This window comes from Nanorana parkeri, unplaced genomic scaffold, assembly GCF_000935625.1.
Source record: "Nanorana parkeri isolate BGI_ZX_2015 unplaced genomic scaffold, ASM93562v1 scaffold115, whole genome shotgun sequence".
Taxonomy (NCBI): domain Eukaryota; kingdom Metazoa; phylum Chordata; class Amphibia; order Anura; family Dicroglossidae; genus Nanorana; species Nanorana parkeri.
Window position 1 is genome coordinate 93,925 of NW_017306383.1, and position 9,069 is coordinate 102,993.

Sequence of the window (9,069 nt, forward strand, 5' to 3'; positions counted from 1 at the left end):
GTTCTGCAATGCGCCCCCCCCCCATCAATGGAGAATGGCAACCAGGTGGCAGGGGCGGGCGGCAGGGTTAGTTTTAAAACATTTTTATTGTTTCTTTATTTTTTTAACTTTTATTATCACTTCCTTTTTATTTCTATTATAAAACTATTTCCCCCTCTACCATCTTCCTATCAGCCAATCCAATTATAACCAATCTATTTAACCATAAAATAAAAAGAAAAAGCACAAAAAACAAAACACAAAAAAAACAAAAAAACAAAAACAAAATTTAAGTTACAATACCATACCATGTAAGGGGATTCCGGCAACCCTTTAATATTCCTTCATTATACTCTTATTCTAAAACACGTCAAGTTAACCCTTTGTGTTATCCCATACCCAAGTTAATCCGTTCTATTACTTTTTTATCCCTTCTATCCTATGTCCTCTGTATATCTCAAGGATTTTTTAAACTCGGTCCATTGTTGCCAGGTATAGGTTGTCCAATATAGTGGAAACAGATTGGGTTGCTGATCTAATAGTATCTTATATATTTGAGAGATACCATGTCGCGGGGGATCAGTGAAATCAAATAATTTTTCTGTTGGTGTAAGTTCGGATATTGTGCGTAACGGTTTTGGTAGTGATAGAATAAAATGTGATAGTTGCCTATGCCTCCATGTGTCAAAGGTATAGGTCCCCCATTGTGCTCGAAGTTCTGCTATAGAATACATTCTGTGTGCTTCACATACGTGTTTGAGTTTTAAAATTGCGTGATTCGTCCATTTAAGAAAATTCGCGTTGTGCATTCCTGGTGGAAAATATAAGTGGTCTGTCACTGGCATTATAGGAGAATTATATTGCCCTATTAGCCGAGAATATAATAAGTTCCAAATTTTTAACGTGTGACTAGTAAGTGGGGAGATATGCGAGTGTAATTTCCAATATTCTTGAGGGATCCAACAAATATTCGATACTATTTGACCAGCAAGCACATTCTCTAGCTCTACCCATATTTTAGTTTCCCTATGATAGTGTAAGTCCAACATTCTATTAATTGCAACCGCCTGATAATAATTCCCAAAATCTGGTAATGCCAAACCTCCCTGACTCCTGGTCCTAATTAGAACTCTAGAAGAAATCCTCGCAGAGGTACGTCTCCAAATGTACCGACCAACCACCATTCTCAGTGCTCGGAAATAAAAGTTAGGTAATGTAATCGGCACTGTTTGGAGTATATATAATACCCTTGGTAATATCATCATCTTAATAACGTTTATTCAGCCCGTTAAAGAAATACATGGACGATGATTAGACCATGTATTAAGGTCCTTACGAATTGCGTTTAGCAAGGTCATATAATTAACCATGAATAATTCCGAAACTCTGCATGTTAATGATATACCAAGATATTGCATTTTATATTCTTGCCACCTAAAGGGCATTGCATCTTTCAGAGCCATCGCTATATGTCTCGGAGAGGATATATTCAGAATTTCGGATTTAGATATATTTTAAAATTTGATACCTTGCCAAATAATTCAAATTCTTGTATCAGTGATGGTAATGATATCTGAGGTTGTGAGATAAAGAAAAGGATATCATCCGCGTATGCGGCCAATTTATGTTCTGTATTACCCACTGTAATACCGCCTATGTTCCTATTAAGTCTAACAGAATTTAGAAAAGGCTCTAATGATAGGGCAAACAATAGTGGAGATAAGGGGCAACCTTGTCGTGTACCATTCTGTAGAGTAAATTTATTTGACAAGGCTCCATTTACTTTAATTTGTGCTGTGGGGTTATTATATAGTGCCATTATCCCCATTAAAAACCTAGGTCCCATACCCATTGTTTGCAGAGTGGTTCGTAGGTAGTCCCAATCGACTCTGTCAAATGCTTTTTCTGCATCCGTAGACAAAAGCAAGATGGGTTTTGAAAGTAATGAGGATTGATGTATTAGGTTAATCGCCCTCTGGGTACTATCCATCGCTTCCCTACCAGGTATAAAGCCAGTTTGGTCAGTTGTTATTATCTGGGACATTAGGCCACTAAGTCTAGTTGCTAAAACTTTGGCATAGATTTTTATATCTGTGTTAAGTAATGAGATTGGCCTATAACTGCTACATGTAGTTGGATCCTTACCCGGTTTAGAAAATACAGATATGTATGCATGTAATGTTGATGGATGTGGGAGGGTACCATTCATAAATGAATTAAAATACTCACATAAGTGGGGAAGCAGTTCATGTTGAAATTTTTTATAGTATAGTGACGTATAGCCATCTGGTCCTGGAATTTTCCCATTGGCCATTCCCACTATAGCATGTTGAATTTCCTCTATACTTATGTGAGATTCCAATTCTTCCATATGTGGTTTGGACAGGAAAGGGACAAGAGTTGTAGTTAAATAGTTTTGGATATGGTCCATATGTTGATCCTTAATTTGGGTGGTGGGTTTGGCTCTTACATTATATAAGTTGAGGTAGTAATCTTTAAAGACATTAGATATCTCCGATGTCGTATTTACCATCACGTCTTTTTTATTTTTTATTTTATCCACAAAATTTGAATTTTGTCGGGCTTTCTATAATTTAGCCAGGTATTTCCCGGGCTTATCACCCAGTTCATAAGAGTATTGGGAAAGATAATTCAGGGATCTCTTATATTTAGAAGCTAATTCCTCCTTCAAATCTACCCTTGCTCTTGTTAATTCTGAGAGTACCTGATCTGTCTGGGATCCTTTATGCGTCCGTTCTAATGTAGCCACCCTTGCTAGGAGCTCTGTTATCCTACCATTTTTTTCCCTCTTTTTACGTGCCCCATGGGAAATAAGAGATCCTCTAATTGTGGCCTTATGTGCCTCCCAGACCATACCCGGTGATGTGCCTTTCTTTGTGTTTTCCTTCAAATAGTTAGTTAGATCTCTCGTTAAGGCCACTACCACCTTCTCGTCCCGCATTAGAGCCTCATTTAATCTCCACATGCCCGGTGGGCGCCTTATCCCCGAGAGTCTCAAGGTCATCATCACCGGTGCATGATCTGATAGGGTGGCAGACAGTATTTTTATATCCTGTATGGTCCCAAGATGATGGTGATCCACAAACATATAATCCAACCGTGTGTATGTGTCATGCATTGGTGAATATACCGTGTAATCCCTTTCTTGTGGGTGAAAAATCCTCCATACATCTATCAATTGCATCGTATGTAATTGTGTTTTAAAAGATTTGAGCCGTTTGAAAGCTATATGGGACCGCCCTGTTGATGTATCAAGATAGGGATACATATGTAAGTTGAAGTCTCCTGCCAGGATTACTATGCCCTCCTGATATTCCGCTAGCAAACGTAACGTTTTGCAGAGGAATACAGTCGTTTTTTTATTAGGGGCATATATTGAGACCAATGTTACTACCTGATTCTCTATTATTCCTTTAATAAAAAGGTATCTCCCATCTGGGTCTATCATTGTGGATATGCAATTGAAATTAACATTTCTATGAATGCCAATCGCCACCCCCCTTGAGTAATTTGAGTCGGAGGTACCATAATACCACACTGGATAATATGGGGAAGAGAGACGTATTTGTGTACAGTGAGATAAATGCGTTTCCTGCAAGAAGGCAATATCACACTGTAGTCGCCTCATCTCATGTATCAGTTGGTGCCTTTTAACAGGTGTGTTGAGACCCCGGATGTTATATGTTAACATGTTAAGGTTGGCCATCGATATTCAGAGCCATGCTATGATTTTTCTCCTTCATTTTAGTGCCATATATTCCCCCCAGTAAATAAGAAAAAAAATAATAAAAAAATTTTAAAAAACAAAAACAAAAAAAAAAACAGTTAATAAGTAAAAATTAACACTTATTAATAGAAAACCTAACCAACATATAACCCAAACATAACACATAACACAACCGGTAAGGGTTACCATACTCGTAACCATTACCTAAGTCCATATACTGGGCTCGTGCCAGCTCTCTAGAGCCCTTATCGCTCGTCTTGGGGAGCGTGTCTGAGCCGTCTGGCCGCCATCTATCTTTCCCTCCTTCCTCCAGTATTGGAGGGAGGGGGGGGTTCACGCCATCAAGCTCCCGCACACCCTGCCCACACCCATTTTAATGTCCCCCACGCGCTCACACCAATAAGATGGTGGGAACCCGTGCGGCCCATGATTCTTATATCGATTTCAGTACATCCCTTAGAAATAGGTATTTAAGGTAAGGAAAAAGGGAGCGTTACATACACTTCATTCTAACATTCTGGTATGGTTCCCCGTCCTTCTATATCGTGTTTTCCTTCCCACCCCATCTAATCACCCCCACCCCTACCCCTTCCCGTGAACACTGACTAGTATTCTAGCTTTTCACAGTTATATCTTCACATTTCTGTATTCCAAATCTTAATGTCTGTGCTCACCGAGTCTTACTGAGAGGTAGAGGCCTTCCACTTGATCGGCCGTTCTGCTGCTGGTTACCTCCTGCCAATGTCCAGTCCCTATTCGGCGGTGGATCACAGTCCGGTATTACTTCCTGCCAATCCGGTAGTTGGGGTGTATTAATTGATAAGGTTTCACAGAATTGCTGAAGTTCTTCTGGTACACGAAGCACTACCGGTCTCCCGTTGTGGCATGCTATTAGGCAGGACGGGAACCCCCATCTATAAGGAATACCTGCTGCTTGAAGACTTTCCAAAAGTGGGCGCATGGCCCTACGGTGTGCCAGAGTCTCTCGGGCTAAATCCGGGAAAATCTGTATTCGTGTTCCGTCAAGCTCCATCGGTGGTTGATCCCGTAATTTCCGCATTATGTTCTCTTTCTCCATATGGTAATGGAAGTGACATATTACATCCCGTGGTATCTCAGCTGCCATGTTACGTGGCCGCGGCACTCGATGTATAAGATCAAACATCAGGGGAGTAGATGGTGTTTGTCCCATTACTTTATTAAACATACTCCTTAATGTTTCTGTCAGATCAATATCAGTTATAGCCTCTGGTAGACCACGAATCCTCATGTTATTCCTGCGACCCCTATTTTCTTCTTCTTATTTGGTCTTCCAGGCGATAGGAAGTAGCCCTTTGAGCCTTGGTTATGGAGTGCATCTGCGCCTGAAGGGTCCTAATTGCCCCCGCATGAGAGTCCAGCCTTGACTCTCCCTCTTCCACTCTGTTTAATAGTTGTTTCATCTCATCTTTCATGGCTTCTATGTCAGATTTCAGTGACTGTTCCAGGTGAGCAAACATATCAGTCAGTTCGTTTTTTGTAGGGAGAGTTTTCACCATTTCTTCTATAGGAAGTAATACAGAGTGGTCTAACTCACCCCCCTGTTCCAGCCCAAGAGTTGAAGAGTCCATTGCCCTCTGACGTGGGGACTGCCCGGGGGAGAGACTTGAGCGAGCCGCTGTTCCCTGTGCTCGGTTCAGAGTTTCTGCCGTCATGTAGCACTGTAGCGGGCTCATGACAGGTACCTTCGGCGCCCCCTGCTTCCCGGTCTTCTTGCGGTTCATCTTCCGCCCCCCCTTTACAGATGGATGTCTGTCGTCTGGATGCCGATAAGTGCAGTATGTGCGGGCAGTTAGCGGGTAGCGGGTTGATGGCGCGCCGCTCACATTAGACACGCTTCAGCGGCCATTAGGATCAGGACACGCCCCCCCCCCGTCACCTGATCAGCACGTCATCACGTCCTCAAACTGGAATGTCTCTTCTAACCTCATTTAGTTGGTTGACCTATATTTCTTATTTGTTTTTATCAATTAATTTTTTTCACTTAACTTTATCGCTATCGCACAGGACCTAACAAGCCCCTGTGTGATAGCATTTGGAGGTGGCAGGTTCTCTTTATTGACCCTGTCACCTCCAATACAGGAGTTCTAGCACAGCACTGTGCTGGAACTCCTGTGACAGCTGAAGGAAAGACTGTGGGCTTCGATGAAATATCAGGGGTCTAAACAGACCCCTGATATTTCCCTTTTACAATAGAAAAAGTGATTGAGGACACAAAGTCCATAATCTCGTTTTCTGCAGCTCCTGTTATAAATGAACAGGAATCCTCTATACTCAGTGTTTCTGTTCATTCATAACTTGTGCACATAGTATGTTTACCATGTACACAATTATGAATGAACAGGAAGTGATGTAGATCACTTTCTATTCATTCACAACTGGTACATAGTAACTAATTCTATGTCCAGTTACTTGCAAGCAGTCATCGACTGACTGCTTGTACCGCTCTCTATCCTGACTTGCTGTCACAGCTGAGCCGGCGGTGCAGGGAGGAGAGCTCAGTCTATTTTGACAGCTGACTCCTTCCCCTCACTGCCAGCTCGGGCTCCTGTGACAGCACACAGCTGTCTCCGCCCCCACACAGCTCTCCATCCTGATTGTTCAGGGGAGGCTGAGGGGGGCGGTGCGGGAGGAGAGCCCGGCCTCCTGTGACACTCAAGGTGTTCACATCGCTCTTCTCCCCCCCACTGCTTGGCCTCCTCTAACAGTTTCTCTCTTCCCTGATGGATGCTCCGCTGTGTCAGAGGGGAAACAGAGTGGGGCACAGCAGGGAGGAGAGAAACCAGGGATGGTTTTTGGCTGATATGTTTTGGAGGCTGAAATTTCGGTGCATCCGTACTTTTACAGCAGGCAACATGGCTGAATTCAGGTTTTCCTGAGCACCTTCAGAGTGATCTGTCCTTATAGAAAGTCTTAGGACTGAAACCCTTCATCCCTCACAACATCTCCTAACATTACAAAGAAACCCAAGTAAAAGCAATGTAAATTGTTTAGCTTGTGCTACGTAACTGAGAACATGTAACAAATATAAAATACTCTCAACTTGGCTGCAAAAGGGGAAATACACCTTTTTACTGAACATTTTTGGGTTGATAAACAGTTGCGCTAATATTATAAAACATACAAAAAATACAATACAACAAGCTACAACTCTTATCCAAATTATAATATTCAAATTCTTACCACGCTGGTTTAATCACACATCTTGGTCCACAGGTATTTTTAACAAACCATATCTGATTTTAATAAACCAAGTGCACTTTTCACCACAGTGCGTCATGCATGCCAACACCCCCACTCCGACCATACTCATCTGGTTTTCCTTCAGTCAATAGGTGGGCTTTGGTTTACTTTAAGCAGAATTTGCATTTCCATACAAAGATCTATGAGAATGCAAAACCTGCTTGAAACTGGTCAAAATGTGGTCAACTGCAGGTCAGAAGGAGGTGAACTGCAGGTCAAAAGGAGGTCAGATGTGCCTGACAAGTGGGTTTTGTATTTCCACATAATAGTCTATGAGTATGCAAAACCCACTTGAAGCTGGTCAGAAGAAAGTCAACTGCAGGTCAAATGTTGGTCAGGAGAAGCTCAATTGCAGATCAGAAGGAGGTCAACTGCAGATCAAGAGGAAGTAAACTGCAGATCAGATGCACCTGTCAAGTGGGTTTTGCATCTCCATACAATAGTCTATGAAAACCTGCTTGAAGCTGGTCAGAAGGAGGTCAACTGCAGATCAGATGCACCTTTCAATGAATTCTGAATGATCTCAGAAACATCTCAAAATGATATCAAACTGATGCCACCAACACAAGCCCAAAGCCCACCAACACAGGCATTGAATGTTCTAACAATACTGGAATAAATGTATATTTTACATTTCAGTTGGTATATCAAATAAGTCCCCCACCCATCTCCATCCCTATCCTTGCAAATACATGACACTTGTGCTTTCCCCTTTTACATTTCTGTGCAGTGCGGTTCCCGTAATAGAACAGGCGTGGCAGGATTCTGCTCAAAATTTCTGTGTCTTATGTCATCATGTCACAAGGTATGTGCAACATGTTTTCTCTATTGTGGAAGAAAAGCTATTCAGCATGTCTGGGTGTACCAAAGAGACCCTGCATGTTGTCTCCCCAGTAGGCTGGCTCAGCACATGTCTGCTGCAGCAGGACATGCAATTTCTGAAAAGAATGCCACTCTACCATGTCTGGATGGAAGTATGGGTGCATGTCATTAACAAAGTCTTGAATGCCTCTGGCTAGTCATGAATGCAGTACTGTTCCCTGTGTGTATTCCCTGCAGGGGGCAGTTGCTAGGGTGACCAGCATTCCCCCAGCTCAGCCACAATCACACACAAACTGGTTACTATTGCCTTCTATTGTATGCAGACTGGAGGTGACGAGCAGGGAAGCCATCCAATACACTCTGAATTCTAACCACACGTTACACACCCACCCTCAGCACATGCAAGGGGGTTAATCATCCTGCCATTCCTATTTCACACTGCAAGCTAATGAACTTTCAGCATATGCTTCACCTTCAAGGACTTTTTCTTTTTCGACCAAAAGAAAAAAAAATTGTATTTGCTTTAAGGAGGATGCTGCGGCTATATAGCTCTATCATGGATCAGCCATAAATTCTTCCTTTGTTTTCAGCATCAGAATGAAGAAGACCTGCGCTTATTAGCAAGAATTAGGTAGGTGACATAAGGCTAAGCCTCTCTTTTGTATGGAAATACTATAGCCTAATGTGTTCTTGTCTGCTATACATGTCACCCGCCGTCTACGTTCCGTACCTAGTCATGCTGCATAACCCTTTTCTGTCCTGCTTACTTGCTGTGCATTGCAGAAGATTTGGGAAAAGGGGGTTATATAGAGAAAAGGATTTTACACAGTATAATTATGAGAATTTGTATTTATCTCTTTAATCTATAACAAATGTAAATGGGAAAAAAAAGAATAATTCACATATTACCGCTTTGAGTAATAGTTAGGTTTATCTAATTTGAGTAATAACTAAGGTTTATCCTGGCAACAAATTAACAGGAAATATTTAACTAGCTATGTAATGTATATAGTAATCTAATCAGATAAGGTTAATCATTTATTATAAGAGGAGGGTTTTCATCAGTCTTTATACTCAGATCTAATTAAGATCACCCTTTATCTAGTTATTATATTATATGAATGTACCTTAATGTATTAACCTTAACAAGAGAGCAGTCGGACCAGCCTTTCTGCTTAGATCGCCCTAAGCATAAAGCACACACGCATGCTGAGACACACATGCTGTTACTGTGTCAG